The 19,272-nt window shown below is 44.0% G+C and overlaps 1 protein-coding gene across 10 annotated transcripts in view; it reads right to left on the bottom strand.

Moving 5' to 3' along the window:
* RBFOX1 (RNA binding fox-1 homolog 1) overlaps positions 1-19,272 on the bottom strand; it is a 916,481-nt gene that overhangs the window by 365,675 nt on the left and 531,534 nt on the right. The gene's annotated exons all lie outside the window — the stretch shown is intronic.

Here is a 19,272-nt window from a genome sequence, read left to right as displayed (position 1 = left end):
CTGCACTGATAACTGGTAACTCAAATGCCTACAGAATTAATATTTTGACCAGTATGGTATGACACCTTTATAAAAAGGCTGTGTGGCCCTAAAACATTGGATCTTAAGGAATAAACTTCACTGTTATTCAAATTCCGGTTGAGTGCTACATTTGTGTGGATCCATATTGCTATTATGTGCAAACTAGACGGGCACCACAGCAGCTGATTAATATCTTCTGAACCATGAATGCCATTCTCAGCAAGTATATATATATATATATATATGTTTATATATATATATATATATATATATATATATTACAAAACAGAAGGTAACCCTTTTTTTGCGCTGTACCACTAGTCTCAGACCACCAAGAAATACCCTCTGTCAGATAAGGTATCAAAAGTAGATATGGAATAGAAAAAGATTCTTGTGGGAGCCAATCAGCCTTCAGAATTACAAAATTAAAAGTTTTTTATTCATACACAAACGAAAGGTATTTGTAACCTAAAAGTTTGTCATTGGTACAAATATCTAAAAATTCAATAAAACAATTTAACAATCTTATACATAGACATTTTCAGTTGATGTGAGGAATTTACAGTCAGGTGATCACAGTCAGAACTTGAAAGGGACGTTTATCCAACCAGGTGCTTGTGGTATGGCTTTGTTAACTCAATAATGCGAAACCCTGGTACACATATACAGCCAAAAACCCTAAGTAGCCTTCTGTAAGGCTAATAGCCCAAAGACCCAGAGTGGACCTAAATGGATAAATGGAGAACCCACCCTCTCTTCTTCTATCCAACCAAAACCAGGAACCTTATATATATATATATATATATATATCTATCCTTCTGACGGAGTTTTTATGAAATGTGTTAAGGCGTGGTCTTCTGACGTCACTGCAGCGGCACCCACACCCAGTGTTACTACTGCTGTGAACCTGATGAGGGTGGTGAGAGAGCCAGCAGTGTACTGCAGGTATCCGGGAGCAGAGAAGTGGGGAGCCTGGTGTGCTGTTTGGTGCAGTCTATTTTAATTCCATGTGGTAATCAGCCCACAGAGTGAATTTAAATGGTACAGGAAACTATATACAAGAAGTGGAGGTTTTCTCACATCTTTTGAATAAATCTTTTAATGCACTATGGAGCGCTGCCTCTTCTTATATGAACATCTATGTATGTATGTATATACATATATATATATATATATACACATATTATTTTCAATTCTATTTTTCCCCAGATATTGATATTTATATATATAAATACATATATGTGTGTGTGTGTGTGTGTGTGTGTGTGTGTGTGTGTGTGTGTGTGTGTGTGTGGTGATGGTGGCACTCCCATGGCAATAATTTGCAAGACAAATGAAGTTGCTTGTACGTTTCGGTTTTATTCCAAAACTGTATTTAAGAAATTAAGTTTTTGGAACAAAACCGAAACGTACTGTAGAAGCAACTTCGTTTGTCTTGCAAATTATTGCCATGGGAGTTCCATTGTCACCACACATCTATACTGAAATATTTTGGATGGCACCTGGCTATTGAGACATTAAAGGAGAGTGTGGAGTGCCAGTACATACAATTATGATATATATATATATAAATAAAACAGAGGGTTCACTATGGTGACTGGCACATCCCCCAACTCACACACACAGGAACCAGGTGGCACTTATCTGATTTAGTGAAGCAATTCAGGCTATATTATTAATTCATATCATATCGTATCAGTGCAGGTATAGTAGAACCATTTATCAACACCCTAAGGAGTTTTTCTCAAGGTGCCATGCACAATCAGGAGATACAGCACCTTGAGAAATACGCCTTAGTGCATTGAAGGATCGGTTCTACTATGTCTGCATTGATAGGAATTAATACAGCACTGAATTGCTTAACTAAATGCTATGAGTGCCGACTGGTTCCTGTGTGTGTAAGTTGGGAGACGTGGCCGTCACCCTAGGAAACCCTGGTCTTTTTTATGTGTTATAGGGAAGGGCACCATGGTTGGTGATTTGGACTTGAGTGCCCTTAACATCACCTGAATATGTGTACATACATACATATATATATATATATATATATATATATATATATATTTATATATTCCATTTAAAAAAAAAAAAAACAGCCCCTTAGATGTTTTAGCAGCCCCTCCTTTGCCCCCACAGCAGCCCCGAATAGGGCAAGTTGAGTTTGGTACAGTACTAAGCAGGAGTTTGCAGTGATTTTTATTATTATTGAGCCCCTGCAATAGTGGAGCTTACCACTCTATAGTCGAAAATAATTTCATACTATAAGTAGGACTGTGTGAGGAAGCAATGCTAACCTCTGTGCCCTCAGCATAACTGAGCCTGGCAAGCCAGACATCTTCCTTGCTGTAAGCCACCATGAAAACTGGTCTTATTCAGTAACTGTTTGGGCCTCACAGGAGCTCCTGGCCCGTCTAGTGCTGCAGTGCATGGAAAGCTGATGCAATGCAAGATCACTGAAACTGTTCTTCTAACACCGCGAGGTCTTGCGATAACCCTATGCAGCCCTTAGGAATGAACACTGTACAACAAATATGCACTTTCTATTTAAATAATCACAAAATGTGGAACATCAATAATAAATCAAAATTAAAGTTGACTAATTGGAGCCATTCATTTGAGTGAGTCCCTAACATGAAATAATTGAAAAGAACCTCTCTTTAATGCTCCTGCAGAAACTATCACTTTTACTGTACCTCTCCGACAGTGGTTCTGGATTATGATTCAGTCTCTTCTGAGTCACACTGACTTTGGCCACAAATGTGGTCTCTACCCACTTTATTTAAAAACACTTCGTCAAAATAACAATTTCCATTTCCACCTTTGCAGCTATGTTTTCACAAATCTGTGTTGTTGAAGCTTGTTTCATATCTGCTCTAGGCTTTCATTTAGATCTAGGATGAAGTACAGCAGCACCCCTGGAATTATATGGCAGCACCCCTGGACTTATACTGCATAGGTAGCACCCCTGGAGAATTACACAACACAGCAGACAGGCAACAGCAGACAGGAGTTAAACAGCAGTGTGGCAGCACCCCTAGACTGATAGGGCAGAGGGGCGGCACCCCATATAGAGCAGCACCCCTGGAATGATGTGGCAAGGAAAAGACGTGTAAGATGGAATTGTCCTTGGGCCCTCCAACCCACCCTTATGTTGTTTAAACTGGACATGTACACTTTAAAAATGAAAAATTTCAGCAACAGTGTCTGCCACACTACTGTGGCTGAAATTATTGGTTTGTTCGGGCCCCCATAAAAAAAAAAACAAAAAAAACAATTAATCTCCTTGCGCAAACTGGCTCTACAGAGGCAAGATGTTGTCCTCATCCTAAGATCCACCTTCAGCGTTTACATCTTCATCCTCACAGAGAAACAATATTCAAACAATTCACATCACTTAGGTGTCAGTGGATTGCTAACACTATAACCCAAAGTTTCTGAACTTGACAATGACTTATGATGAACGCGCTGCAGGTGACATATAAGGGAGGATGTTTCTAGGTAGTTAAAGTCCTTACCCCTACTTATTATGGATTGACAAAGGCAACAGATGGCTTGGCACCTGTTGTCCGGATTTGTGGAGAAATAATTCCACACCGAAGAGGTGGCTTTTTTTTATATTTTGCCCAGGCATGACAATGGATTTTTTCATCCCATGGACAACAACTGTCTCCACTGGTGCCTTATTCAAACAAACCACATCACCATCAGAATCCTCATCGTCAATTTCCTCCTCAGCGCCAGCTACACCCATATCCTACTCATCCTGATGTACTTCTACAGTGACACCCTCAATCTCAACATCAGCAACTGGACTGGCGGTGCTCCTCCCAGCACTTGCAGAGAGCATGGAAATGGTGGTAGGAGTCTCCTCTTTCCATACATTGTTGTGAAGGTCAGACCTAGACATCAAAACCACGGACAGTGCCAGAACCCCTGTATTTTCACAACACCCCTGTAAATTTACAGCATGCAAGACAAGGCCAGTATACATTTATTTTCACTGCACCCCTGTATTTTACAGCATACAGGACCAGTGTACTTTTATTTTAACAGCAGCACCCCTGTATTTTTACAGCATACAGAACCAGTGTACTTTTATTTTACAGTAGCACCTTTGTATTTTTACAGCATACAGGACCAGTGTACTTTTATTTTAACAGCAGCACCGCTGTATTCTTACATCATACAGGGCCAGTGTACATGGATTTTCACTGCACCCCAGAATTTTTACAGCATACAAGACAGGACCAGTGTAGATTTATTTTACTGCACCCCTGAATCTTTACAGCATACAAGACAGGGTCAGTGTACTTTTATTTTAACAACACCACCCCTGTATTTTACAGCACACAGGTCCAGTGTAATTTTATTTTAACAGCAGCACTCATATTTTTACAGCATACAGGTCCGGTGTACAATGATTTTACTGCAAACCAGACTTTTTAGAGCATACAAGAAAGGGACAGTGTAGATTTATTATACTGCACCCCTGAATCTACAGCATACTAGACAGTGCCAGTGTACTTTTATTTTACTGCACCCCAGAATCTTTACAGCATACAAGACAGGGCCAGTGCACTTTTATCTTACTGCACCCCAGATATTTTACAGCAAGCACCCCAGTATTTTCATAGCATACAGGAGGACAGTGCCCCGGCCCCCTGTACAACAAAGTGACAGCAACATCCATGTAGAGCTGCAGCACCACTAACAGCACATGAAACACCAGTGACAGCCAGGACAGCATCCCTAACAGCACAGATGCATCACATTGAAAGGAACAGCGCCCCTACAGAGCACACACTGTCCCCACCAGATGCCACCACCCACAGAGTGAGACAGAGGTCTGTCTCCCTCACTCTCCAAGTCTGGAGTGAAAATGGCAGCGATGCACAGCTCCTTATATGGAATCCAAAACCCATGAAAATTCAACAGTGGGATGATTACATTTTGCCTTGTCCTGGTTTCCGAGTCTGGTGGGAAGTCCTGAGCCAGTCTTGAATTCTGGCTCAGAACGGGATGTTCGGTGGGGAGGTTCAGTTCTCTGAGAACCGAACCCGCTCATCTCTAATATATATACATATATATAGTGCTTCCAATACACTGAAGATTCACACTACACAACGTATTTAGCATCCATGGTTCATATCTGAACATTTAATTTTGTGCATTTAATGGTCCGTTAATGCTAGTCAGTGCTTTATATATCTTCACGCAACAATAATTATGCAAACTGAGTTTATATACCAGCTTCTTATTTACGAGTGTGTGTGAATCAATAGACTTGTAAAAATAAAGATGGATAAATAGAACTATTGTACTAGTAGTAATGAAATCCTTGTTCCAAGGACACTGTGTACTGCATTAAAATGGCCTCCAGTTACATTTCTTCATCACCTACTGTGCCATCTGCTTTGATATTTTACATTATTTAAGGAGGGATGATAATCTAAAAGCCAATTTCCCCTCATTTTGGGTGCTATACATCAAAGTCCCTGGTGTTTTATTGTTAAATTGTCAAAAGCAGGACTGGTTTTGTGACCTTCAAATGTGTAACATAATAAAGTATAAACATAACAGTTGAGCTCAGCTAAGCAAACATATACAAAATGGTGAGAAAATGGCTTTATTTGCTGCACTCCATTTTGGAGATGTTAATTGGCAATTACCAGTGTGCTGCGATGAGGTCAATGGCTGGGGAGGCACTCACTAGCATCAGAGCCAGACTTATACACACATATATGATTTGTTGGTGAGAGATTACTATAAAAATTATTAGAATAACACAAAGATGATATGAATACTACAAAGATGATATTTATAAGTTCTAAAGATCACCTTTGTATTATTCAAATCATTTTTATAGTCAAACATCTGGAGAATACTGGAATGTGACAGTGAGGCTCTGCTTTCCCTGCCTACCCTATGACTTTGCTAATGACGACATGGGTGCCATATTGGGCATACACCAGCCCAATATTCCACCTCACTGCAATTACTACAAAGTAGTTGAATATCACAAAATAGAAATAATTGTTGCTCCCTGCAAGTTTACCTGAGAATAGGACAATGCTACAATATCATCAGATAATTTGGGGGGTATTCAAATATGGGAAAAGTGGGTGAATTGCTGCAGCAAAGCCCAATTTACACCCTTCATAAGCTGGCAGAATGATGAATTCACCTAAAAGTGCTTGCCAACCTATGGGGTAGCAAGTAGTGATGAGCACCGGAAATTTTTCGGGTTTTGTGTTTTGGTTTTGGGTTCGGTTCCGCGGCCGTGTTTTGGGTTCGAATGCGTTTTGGCAAAACCTCACCAAATTTTTTTTGTCGGATTCGGGTGTGTTTTGGATTCGGGTGTTTTTTTCAAAAAACCCTAAAAAACAGCTTAAATCATAGAATTTGGGGGTCATTTTGATCCCAAAGCATTATTAACCTCGATAACCATAATTTCCACTCATTTTCAGTCTATTCTGAACACCTCACACCTCACAATATTATTTTTAGTCCTAAAATTTGCACAGAGGTCGCTGGATGGCTAAGCTAAGCGACCCAAGTGGCCGACACAAACACCTGGCCCATCTAGGAGTGGCACTGCAGTGTCACGCAGGATGGCCCTTCCAAAAAACACTCCCCAAACAGCACATGACGCAAAGAAAAAAAGAGGCGCAATGAGGTAGCTGTGTGAGTAAGCTAAGCGACCCTAGTGGCCGACACAAACACCTGGCCCATCTAGGAGTGGCACTGCAGTGTCACGCAGGATGGCCCTTCCAAAAAACACTCCCCAAACAGCACATGACGCAAAGAAAAAAAGAGGCGCAATGAGGTAGCTGTGTGAGTAAGCTAAGCGACCCTAGTGGCCGACACAAACACCTGGCCCATCTAGGAGTGGCACTGCAGTGTCACGCAGGATGGCCCTTCCAAAAAACACTCCCCAAACAGCACATGACGCAAAGAAAAAAAGAGGCGCAATGAGGTAGCTGTGTGAGTAAGCTAAGCGACCCTAGTGGCCGACACAAACACCTGGCCCATCTAGGAGTGGCACTGCAGTGTCACGCAGGATGGCCCTTCCAAAAAACACCCCCCAAACAGCACATGACGCAAAGAAAAATGAAAGAAAAAATAGGTGCAAGATGGAATTGTCCTTGGGCCCTCCCACCCACCCTTATGTTGTCTAAACAGGACATGCACACTTTAACCAACCCATCATTTCAGTGACAGGGTCTGCCACACGACTGTGACTGAAATGACGGGTTGGTTTGGACCCCCACCAAAAAAGAAGCAATTAATCTCTCCTTGCACAAACTGGCTCTACAGAGGCAAGATGTCCACCTCATCATCATCCTCCGATATATCACCGTGTACATCCCCCTCCTCACAGATTATCAATTCGTCCCCACTGGAATCCACCATCTCAGCTCCCTGTGTACTTTGTGGAGGCAATTGCTGCTGGTCAATGTCTCTACGGAGGAATTGATTATAATTCATTTTAATGAACATCATCTTCTCCACATTTTCTGGATGTAACCTCGTACGCCGATTGCTGACAAGGTGAGCGGCGGCACTAAACACTCTTTCGGAGTACACACTTGTGGGAGGGCAACTTAGGTAGAATAAAGCCAGTTTGTGCAAGGGCCTCCAAATTGCCTCTTTTTCCTGCCAGTATAATTACGGACTGTCTGACGTGCCTACTTGGATGCGGTCACTCATATAATCCTCCACCATTCTTTCAATGGGGAGAGAATCATATGCAGTGACAGTAGACGACATGTCCGTAATCGTTGGCAGGTCCTTCAGTCCGGACCAGATGTCAGCATCAGCAGTCGCTCCAGACTGCCCTGCATCACCGCCAGCGGGTGGGCTCGGAATTCTGAGCCTTTTCCTCGCACCCCCAGTTGCGGGAGAATGTGAAGGAGGAGATGTTGACAGGTCGCGTTCCGCTTGACTTGACAATTTTGTCACCAGCAGTTCTTTGAACCCCAGCAGACTTGTGTCTGCCGGAAAGAGAGATCCAAGGTAGGTTTTAAATCTAGAATCGAGCACGGTGGCCAAAATGTAGTGCTCTGATTTCAACAGATTGACCACCCGTGAATCCTTGTTAAGCGAATTAAGGGCTCCATCCACAAGTCACACATGCCTAGCGGAATCGCTCTGTGTTAGCTCCTCCTTCAATGTCTCCAGCTTCTTCTGCAAAAGCCTGATGAGGGGAATGACCTGACTCAGGCTGGCAGTGTCTGAACTGACTTCACGTGTGGCAAGTTCAAAAGGTTGCAGAACCTTGCACAACGTTGAAATCATTCTTCACTGCGCTTGAGACAGGTGCATTCCACCTCCTATATCGTGCTCAGTTGTATAGGCTTGAATGGCCTTTTGCTGCTCCTCCAACCTCTGAAGCATATAGAGGGTTGAATTCCACCTCGTTACCACTTCTTGCTTCAGATGATGGCAGGGCAGGTTCAGGCGTTTTTGGTGGTGCTCCAGTCTTCTGTACGTGGTGCCTGTACGCCGAAAGTGTCCCGCAATTCTTCTGGCCACCGACAGCATCTCTTGCACGCCCCTCTCGTTTTTTAAATAATTCTGCACCACCAAATTCAAGGTATGTGCAAAACATGGGACGTGCTGGAATTTGCCCAGATTTAATGCACACACAATATTGCTGGCGTTGTCCGATGCCACAAATCCACAGGAGAGTCCAATTGGGGTAAGCCATTCTGCGATGATCTTCCTCAGTTGCCGTAAGAGGTTTTTAGCTGTGTGCGTATTCTGGCAAGCGGTGATACAAAGCGTAGCCTGCCTAGGAAAGAGTTGGCGTTTGCGAGATGCTGCTACTGGTGCCGCCGCTGCTGTTCTTGCGGCGGGAGTCCATACATCTACCCAGTGGGCTGTCACAGTCATATAGTCCTGAGTCTGCCCTGCTCCACTTGTCCACATGTCCGTGGTTAAGTGGACATTGGGTACAACTGCATTTTTTAGGACACTGGTGAGTCTTTTTCTGAGGTCTGTGTACATTTTTGGTATCGCCTGCCTAGAGAAATGGAACCTAGATGGTATTTGGTACCGGGGACACAGTACCTCCAACAAGTCTCTAGTTGCCTCTGCAGTAATGATGGATACCGGAACCACGTTTCTCACCGCCCAGGATGCCAAGGCCTCAGTTATCCGCTTTGCAGCAGGATGACTGCTGTGATATTTCATCTTCCTCGCAAAGGACTGTTGGACAGTCAATTGCTTGGTGAAAGTAGTAAAAGTGGTCTTACGAGTACGACTTCCCCTCTGGGATGACCATCGACTCCCAGCAGCAACAACAGCAGCGCCAGCAGCAGTAGGCGTTACACGCAAGGATGCATCGGAGGAATCCCAGGCAGGAGAGGACTCGTCATAATTGCCAGTGACATGGCCTGCAGGACTTTTGTCATTCCTGGGGAAGGAGGAAATTGACACTGAGGGAGTTGGTGGGGTGGTTTGCGTGAGCTTGGTTACAAGAGGAAGGGATTTACTGGTCAGTAAACTGCTTCCGCTGTCGCCCAAAGTTTTTGAACTTGTCACTGACTTATGATGAATGCACTGCAGGTGACGTATAAGGGAGGATGTTCCGAGGTGGTTAACGTCCTTACCCCTACTTATTACAGCTTGACAAAGGCAACACACGGCTTGACAAATGTTGTCCGCATTTCTGTTGAAATACTTCCACACCGAAGAGCTGATTTTTTTGGTATTTTCACCAGGCATGTCAATGGCCCTATTCCTCCCACGGACAACAGGTGTCTCCCAGGGTGCCTGACTTAAACAAACCACCTCACCATCAGAATCCTCCTGGTCAATTTCCTCCCCAGCGCCAGCAACACCCATATCCTCCTCATCCTGGTGTACTTCAACACTGACATCTTCAATCTGACTATCAGGAACTGGACTGCGGGTGCTCCTTCCAGCACTTGCAGGGGGCGTGCAAATGGTGGAAGGCGCATGCTCGTCACGTCCAGTGTTGGGAAGGTCAGGCATCGCAAACGACACAATTGGACTCTCCTTGTGGATTTGTGATTTCGAAGAACGCACAGTTCTTTGCTGTGCTTTTGCCAGCTTGAGTCTTTTCATTTTTCTAGCGAGAGGCTGAGTGCTTCCATCCTCAGGTGAAGCTGAACCACTAGCCATGAACATAGGCCAGGGCCTCAGCCGTTCCTTGCCACTCCGTGTGGTAAATGGCATATTGGCAAGTTTACGCTTCTCCTCCGACAATTTTATTTTAGATTTTTGAGTCCTTTTTTTACTGATATTTGGTGTTTTGGATTTTACATGCTCTGTACTATGACATTGGGCATCGGCCTTGGCAGACGACGTTGCTGGCATTTCATCGTCTCGGCCATGACTAGTGGCAGCAGCTTCAGCACGAGGTGGAAGTCGATCTTGATCTTTCCCTATTTTTGGAACCTCAAAATTTTTGTTCTCCATATTTTAATAGGCACAACTAAAAGGCACCTCAGGTAAACAATGGAGATGGATGGATACTAGTATACTTATGGATTGACGAGCGACTGCCGACACAGAGGTAGCTACAGCCGTGGACTACCGTACTGCGTCTGCTGCTAATATAAACTGGATGATAATGATATAAAAAATATATATATATATCACTACTGCAGCCGGACAGGTATATATTATATAATGGCGGACCTGCTGGACACTGTCAGCTCAGCACTGCAGACTCCTAAAGTAAGCTACTAGTAGTATCAAGAAGATAGAAAAAAAAAACACCACAGGTAGGTGGTATACAATTATGGATGGACGAGCGACTGCCGACACAGAGGTAGCTACAGCCGTGGACTACCGTACTGCATCTGCTGCTAATATAGACTGGATGATAATGATATAAAAAATATATATATATATATATATATCACTACTGCAGCCGGACAGGTATATATTATATAATGACGGACCTGCTGGACACTGTCAGCTCAGCACTGCAGACTCCTAAAGTAAGCTACTAGTAGTATCAAGAAGATAGAAGAAAAAAAAACACCACAGGTAGGAAGTATACAATTATGGATGGACTAGCGACTGCCGACACAGAGGTAGCTACAGCCGTGGACTACCGTACTGCGTCTGCTGCTAATATAGACTGGATGATAATGATATAAAAAATATATATATATATATCACTACTGCAGCCGGACAGGTATATATTATATAATGACGGACCTGCTGGACACTGTCAGCTCAGCACTGCAGACTCCTAAAGTAAGCTACTAGTAGTATCAAGAAGATAGAAAAAAAAAAAAACACCACAGGTAGGTGGTATACAATTATGGATGGACTAGCGACTGCCGACACAGAGGTAGCTACTGCCGTGGACTACCATACTGCGTCTGCTGCTAATATAGACTGGATGATAATGAGATATAAAATATATATATATCACTACTGCAGCCGGACAGGTATATATTATATAAATGACGGACCTGCTGGACACTGTCAGCTCAGCACTGCAGACTCCTAAAGTAAGCTACTAGTAGTATCAAGAAGATAGAAAAAAAAAAACACCACAGGTAGGTGGCATACAATTATGGATGGACTAGCGACTGCCGACACAGAGGTAGCTACAGCCGTGGACTACTATACTGCGTCTGCTGCTAAAATAGACTGGATGATAATGAGATATAAAATATATATATATATCACTACTGCAGCCGGACAGGTATATATTATATAATGACGGACCTGCTGGACACTGTCAGCTCAGCACTGCAGACTCCTAAAGTAAGCTACTAGTATCAAGAAGATAGAAAAAAAAAAACACCACAGGTAGGTGGTATACAATTATGGATGGACGAGCGACTGCCGACACAGAGGTAGCTACAGCCGTGGACTACCGTACTGCGTCTGCTGCTTATATAGACTGGATGATAATGATATAAAATATATATATATATATCACTACTGCAGCCGGACAGGTATATATTATATAATGACGGACCTGCTGGACACTGTCAGCTCAGCACTGCAGACTCCTAAAGTAAGCTACTAGTAGTATCAAGAAGATAGAAAAAAAAAAAACACCACAGGTAGGTGGTATACAATTATGGATGGACTAGCGACTGCCGACACAGAGGTAGCTACAGCCGTGGACTACCGTACTGCGTCTGCTGCTAATATAGACTGGATGATAATGAGATATAAAATATATATATATCACTACTGCAGCCGGACAGGTATATATTATATAATGACGGACCTGCTGGACACTGTCAGCTCAGCACTGCAGACTCCTAAAGTAAGCTACTAGTATCAAGAAGATAGAAAAAAAAAAAAACACCACGGGTAGGTGGTATACAATTATGGATGGACGAGCGACTGCCGACACAGAGGTAGCTACAGCCGTGGACTACCGTACTGCGTCTGCTGCTAATATAGACTGGATGATAATGATATAAAAAGTATATATATATATCACTACTGCAGCCGGACAGGTATATATTATATAATGACGGACCTGCTGGACACTGTCAGCTCAGCACTGCAGACTCCTAAAGTAAGCTACTAGTATCAAGAAGATAGAAAAAAAAAAAACACCACGGGTAGGTGGTATACAATTATGGATGGACGAGCGACTGCCGACACAGAGGTAGCTACAGCCGTGGACTACCGTACTGCGTCTGCTGCAGTGCTAATATAGACTGGATGATAATGATATAAAAAATATATATATATCACTACTGCAGCCGGACAGGTATATATTATATAATGACGGACCTGCTGGACACTGTCAGCAGAATGCGTTTATAGAATAAAAACACCACACGACGAGTGTTTAACTTTTTCAGGCAGACAACCACAATATACTGGTGGTCAGTGGTCACTGGTCAGTCACACTGGCACTGGCAGTGGCACTCTGGCAGCAAAAGTGTGCACTGTTAAAATATGTACTCCTGCTATAACTGCTCCCCAGTCTCCCCCACAATTAAGCTGTGTGAGCAGTGAGCACTCAGCACAGTCAGATATACAGTATTACATAGATGATGCAGCACACTGAGGGCACACTGAGGCTGAGCACAGATATGGTATGTGACTGTGTCACACTGTGTATCGTTTTTTTTCAGGCAGAGAACGGATTAATTAAACTGGTGGTCACTGGTCACACTATCAGCAAGTAGTACTACGTCCTAATATGCTCCCCAAAATTAGTAAATCAAGTGTCTCTACTCTCTACTACTCTCTAGTCTACTCTAAACGGAGAGGACGCCAGCCACGTCCTCTCCCTATCAATCTCAATGCACGTGTGAAAATGGCGGCGACGCGCGGCTCCTTATATAGAATCCGAGTCTCGCGATAGAATACGAGCCTCGCGAGAATCCGACAGCGGGATGATGACGTTCGGGCACGCTCGGGTTAGCCGAGCAAGGCGGGAAGATCCGAGTCTGCCTCGGACCCGTGTAAAAAGCGTGAAGTTCGGGGGGGGTTCAGTTTCCGAGAAACCGAACCCGCTCATCACTAGTAGCAAGCACTTTTGAGGAAAATCCCTGATGACCTAAAGTATGAAAGTATATATGGAATTAGTGCAATAGGGTGCGCTTCAAAGATCAATCTAAGACGTGGCACATAGATTGCTTAAACGTGAGAATAAAAGAATATACTTCCCTTAATACTTCACATATGCAAATGCGGTCCTCAGAGGAATTCCATATGAAAAGAGCAGATAAATAAGCATATAGTGTAGTATATTTGTATAGGGAAGATTTATTACAATGACATTCAATTAAAAAGTAAAAATTGGTAACATACACATAAAAACTAGTAATCCTTTTAAAAAGTGATTCCCAAATGGGGGTTATAAGGGTGGAGGATTACCAGAAGGGAGTGTATAGTGGGCGTTTCAGATGTAACCTTAGGGTAACTGGCTTCGGAACCTGGTTCCCTCGTCCACGTCACACACGTCTGGTCAGCCTTTCCCCTTTCTGCAGTTCATCCAAATCTCCAAACTCCTGCAGCAGGAGTTTGGAGATTTGGATGAACTGCAGAAAGGGGAAAGGCTGACCAGACGTGTGTGACGTGGACGAGGGAACCAGGTTCCGGAGCCAGTTACCCTAAGGTTACATCTGAAACGCCCACTATACACTCCCTTCTGGTAATCCTCCACCCTTATAACCCCCATTTTGGAATCACTTTTTAAAAGGATTACTAGTTTTTATGTGTATGTTACCAATTTTTACTTTTTAATTGAATGTCATTGTAATAAATCTTCCCTATACAAATATACTACACTATATGCTTATTTATCTGCTCTTTTCATATGGAATTCCTCTGAGGACTGCATTTGCATATGTGAAGTATTAAGGGAAGTATATTCTTTTATTCTCACGTTTAAGCAATCTATGTGCCACGTCTTAGATTGATCTTTGAAGCGCACCCTATTGCACTAATTCCATATATACTCACATCGACACTTTGGTAATAGGGATTACCTTTTGGTGCAAAGGGGGTAGCTGCTTTATATTGAAGTTGGCGCCATATTAGCTCTCTATATCCTCTGTACAAAATAAAGTATGAAAGTGTCAGGTGGATTCACCCGGCACTACTTTTAATATAGTTACTAACATTCTTAACATCCTGATTTCATTGGGACAGCGCCAATTTGTGCTGATTTGCAAGTAATGGGGGGATAAGTACTCCCTCGTTGCACGTACTGTACATGTAAATTTAACATTGTGTTTTTTCTTACTTAGAACCATCGACCTGGATCATTACCATTTTCCACTAAAGTCGTGGGTCTGACCCGGGATTTGGAACATGGTTCCAAGCCAGGTCAGACCGGATACATGACCCCCTTTCCACTGCGGCACGACCCAGGAATTTCCTGGGTCATCGCCATTTACACTGCACCTAGGTGCAGTGTCTTCTGGCCAGTGCTTGGAGATGACATCATCTCCAAGCGCTGGGAAAACCGGCAGATCGGGACCCTCAAGGCATGTCCTAAGTCCCATTAGGCCATGCCCCCAATTTAAAGGTGCCCAGTGTGACACTGGGGGCAAGCCCAGCACTCTGGAAGCTGCTGGGCTGCCCCCAGCCTCCGGCACACACTTTCCCAGACAGCGCTGATGTCTGCATAATAGGACAGACAGCAGCGCTGTCCCACCCAACCTCCCAACTGCCTGTGGGACACTGCGGTCATGCTGTAAACATGTCCCAGCTCGGATGACCCGGGTAACCCATTTACAATACACCCTTACCCGAGTCATTCCCGGGTCCAACCCATGTAGCTATCTCGGTAGGATTCTTGGGTCACTTGACCCGGGTTTTTTCTGAGGCAGCCGTTTTCGCTACCAATCGATGCACGCCCCCGTTCAAAAACCCGTTTTTTTTGAGCTAATGGAAAAGGGGTATAAGACATGACAACACTCCCAGTGTGTTGCATCCATGTTCCTGTCCAGACTCCAAGCTCCCACATGTTAGGAGGTATGTACTAAAGTGCCTGATACATAATAATTCCACTTTCTGGGTACAGGTTTATTGCATTTGTATATTTTTCATGTCAGAAATGTTTATATTATGTTTATATATTTTAATCTGTAACTATAGGAGTTAAATATAGTTATCCAAATTCATAATACAGAGGTGAAATACATTCCTATTTGTAGAAATTCTCCTAAAAAACCATGCCCAGACCATGCCTTACTTCTGGATTTTGGAAGTGTCTATGGTGGTCATTCCGAGTTGATCGCTAGCTGCTTTTGTTCGCAGCACAGCGATCAGGCTAAAAAATGGCAGTTCTGCGCTTGCGGCGCAATGTGCACGCGCGACGTACAGGCACAACAAACAATGCAGTTTTGCACAGGGTCTAGCGATGCATTTCAGTCGCACTGGTTGCCTCAGAGTGATTGACATGAACTGGGCGTTTCTGGGTGGCAAATGACCGTTTTCAGGGAGTGTTCGAAAAAATGCAGGCGTGCCAGGGAAAACGCAGGAGTGGCTGGGCGAACGCTGGGCGGGTGTGTGATGTCAAATCCGGAACTGAATAGTCTGAAATGATTGCAAGCGCTGAGTAGGTTTTGAGCTACTCTGAAACTACACAAAAAAAATTTGCAGACGCACTGCAATAAAAACGTTTGCACTTCTGCTAAGCTAAAATACACTCCCAGTGGGCGGCGGCATAGCGTTTGCACGGCTGCTAAAAACTGCTTGCGAGTGATCAACTCGGAATGACCCCCTATGTAAGTAAATAAAAAATAACAAAGGTGAAACCAACATTAAAAATGTTTCATTAATACTGCTATAAGTGTAACAGCACATTATATTTGTCATTCCACTATTTGTATATATTCACTCTACAGTTAAACACTTTCTTGGCTCATGCACCAATTCAGTGAACAGTATTGACATGACTGGAAAGGATGCCTGATTGCTGTGTGTTCCAACCCATTTTCAATAATGCCACCTGGTGACTTGAATGTGAAAAGCATATTACTTCCAAACTACCTTCATTCATTCTTACAATAAAAAGTGCTCTGGCTAATATTACTGCTGGTACTTTTCCTAGTGTCAGCGTATTGTCACATTTTACTTTGCTGTAAAACGATTTCTAACACAAATCTCACTTATTATCTATTAATGTTACCTGTATATGTTGTTCTAAAGGTAACAATGCACTCTGCAATTTGGACAGGCAATTACACTATAAAAAATTTAATTGGACACAAACTGTCACACGTACGTTTAGAAAAAGATTGCTGATCACATTCTACAGCTGATTATGAGCCATAAGATGTTGAACGGTATGGATAGTAGATGACAACAGCAACATCTGACTGTGTAAGCAATATAAGCTGACTGTAGCTCCCAATTCAGGGCAAATCCTGAACATTCCGATCTTTCTAATGAGTTCATACATGCTTGTACATATATGAGACATGGATTGCCATTACTTGGTCCAAACATAGGGCCTGATTCAGAGATGGACGATATATCGCACATTGGGGGTCATTCTGAGTTGATCGCTAGCTGCCATTGTTCGCTGCATAGCGATCATTTAAAAAAATTGCAAAACTGCGCAAGCACCGAAATGCGCACATTTGCCATATGGCTACAAAGAGCATTGTGGTTTTGCACAGGTTCTAGAGATGCTTTCAGTCACACTGGCGGATGCAAGGAGATTGACATGAAGTGGGCATTTCTGGGTGTCAACTGACCATTTTCTGGGAGTGTCTGGAAAAACACAGGCGTGGCCGGGCGGGTATCTGACGTCATTACCGTGTCATTCGTCGCAGCAATAATCGCACAGAATAAGTCACTACAGGGCTGGTCTTGTTTTGCACAAAATGTGTTTGCAGCCGCTCGGCTGCACAGGCATTTGCACTCCTGCAAAGCGAAAATACACTCCCCCGTGGGCAACAAATTTGCATTTGCACTGCTGCTAAAAGTAGCTAGCGAGCGAACAACTCGGAATGACCCCCATTATCTGTAACTTTCTACCAGCAGCTGTGCAATAATATGCTAATGTTGCAGGAGGTGTCCAAATATGCAACAATTGATTATCTGCATGATATCAGGCATCTGAGGAACCCTCATGTTACTCATATAAGACTGTGTTTCCATGCTGCTGGCAGGGCCGGATTAACAATGGGGCAATTAAAGCTGCCGCTCCAGGCCCACCCATGAATATAGGCCCAGACCACCAAGGAGGATCCGCTGGAGACAGGAAAAAAATATTTTCATGTCATCACCAGTGGCCGACCTAGACGCTGCCCATTCAAACCCCACCTCCAGTAACCACCTCTACACCCCTCCCGGAGAACCTTCAGAGTCCCGGTGGCTGAACATACATTTAAAGGGCGGCGCAGTGGAAGTCTTCACAAGCCCTCCCTGCACCGCATACCAGCATGCATTAGCCCCTCCTCTGCGTCATGTGACGGAGCGCTGGGTGACATCACATAGGCACCACCGTGAAGGGCTCTGCGCGGCGTCGGTGCTGCCTATGACCACGGGATGTACCGATGATGTGAGGGACCACTGACTGACCCTGACTATGGGAGTGCTGCCTTTTGTTGTACTGGTGGCAGCACATGACCTTCCTGGCTGTCTGCGACTTTCAGCAGAGAGAAGCCTGGAGGAGGAGCTGAGCCAGCGGAATGTAAAAGAGAGAAGTTAAGTGACCTTATGGGGGGGGGGGGGGAGGAGGAGAGACCAAAACACTAAACATACAATGTGGGAGTGGTGTGTAAAAACATAATAGTGGACACAAGGTGGTCATAATAATGGGCATGGGGGCATAGTAGTAGATGGAGGGTGGAGACATAATAATAGACAGGGAGGCATAATAATGGGCACAGATGGGGGGGCTAATAATAGGCCGTGGGGGCTAATAATGGGCACAGAGGCGGGACTAATAATGGGCACAGAGGGGGGACTAATAATGGGCACAGAAGGGGGGGACATAATAGTAGAAATATGGAACTTAATAATGGGCACAGAGGGGGGGACGACTAATAATGGGCACAGAAGGGGGAATAATAATGGGTAGGGGGGACTAATAATGGGCACGGGGGAGACTAATAATGGGCACAGAAGGGGGGGACATAATAGTAGAAATATGGAGCTTAATAATGGGCACAGAGGGGACGACGACTAATAATGGGCACAGGGGGGACTATAATGGGCATAGAAGGGGGGGACATAATAGTAGACAGAGGGGGCATAATAATGGGCACAGACGGTGGGGGACTAATAATGGGCACAGAGTGGGGAGACAATAAGACACAGAGGGGCATAATAATGGGCACAGAGGGGGGACTAATGTTGGTACAGAAGGGGGAGACATAATAGTAGACAGAGGGGGCATAATAATGGGCACAGAGGGAGGGGAGTAATAATGGGCACAGAGTGGGGAGACATAATAATACACAGGGGGCATAATAATGGGCACAGAGGGGGCACTAATAACGGCACAAAATGGGGGAACATAATAGTAGACAGAGGAGGCATAATAATGGGCACAGAGGGGGGTTAATAATGGGCACAGAGTGGAGAGACATAATAGGGGGCATAATAATGGGCACAGAGGGGGGACTAATATTGGCACAGAATGGGTGGGCATAATAATGGGCACAGAGGGAGGCAACTAATAATGGGCACAGAGGGGGACTAATAATGGGCATGGAAGGGGGGACATAATAGTAGACAGAAGGAGCATAATAATGGGCACTGAGGGTGGGGGACTAATAGTGGGCACAGAGTGGGAAGACAATAATACACAGGGAGGCGTAA

Source organism: Pseudophryne corroboree, chromosome 7 (assembly GCF_028390025.1).
Source record: "Pseudophryne corroboree isolate aPseCor3 chromosome 7, aPseCor3.hap2, whole genome shotgun sequence".
Classification (NCBI taxonomy): Eukaryota; Metazoa; Chordata; class Amphibia; order Anura; family Myobatrachidae; genus Pseudophryne; species Pseudophryne corroboree.
Note: the sequence above shows the minus strand (reverse complement) of the source record. Positions and strands in the feature narration are given on the sequence as shown.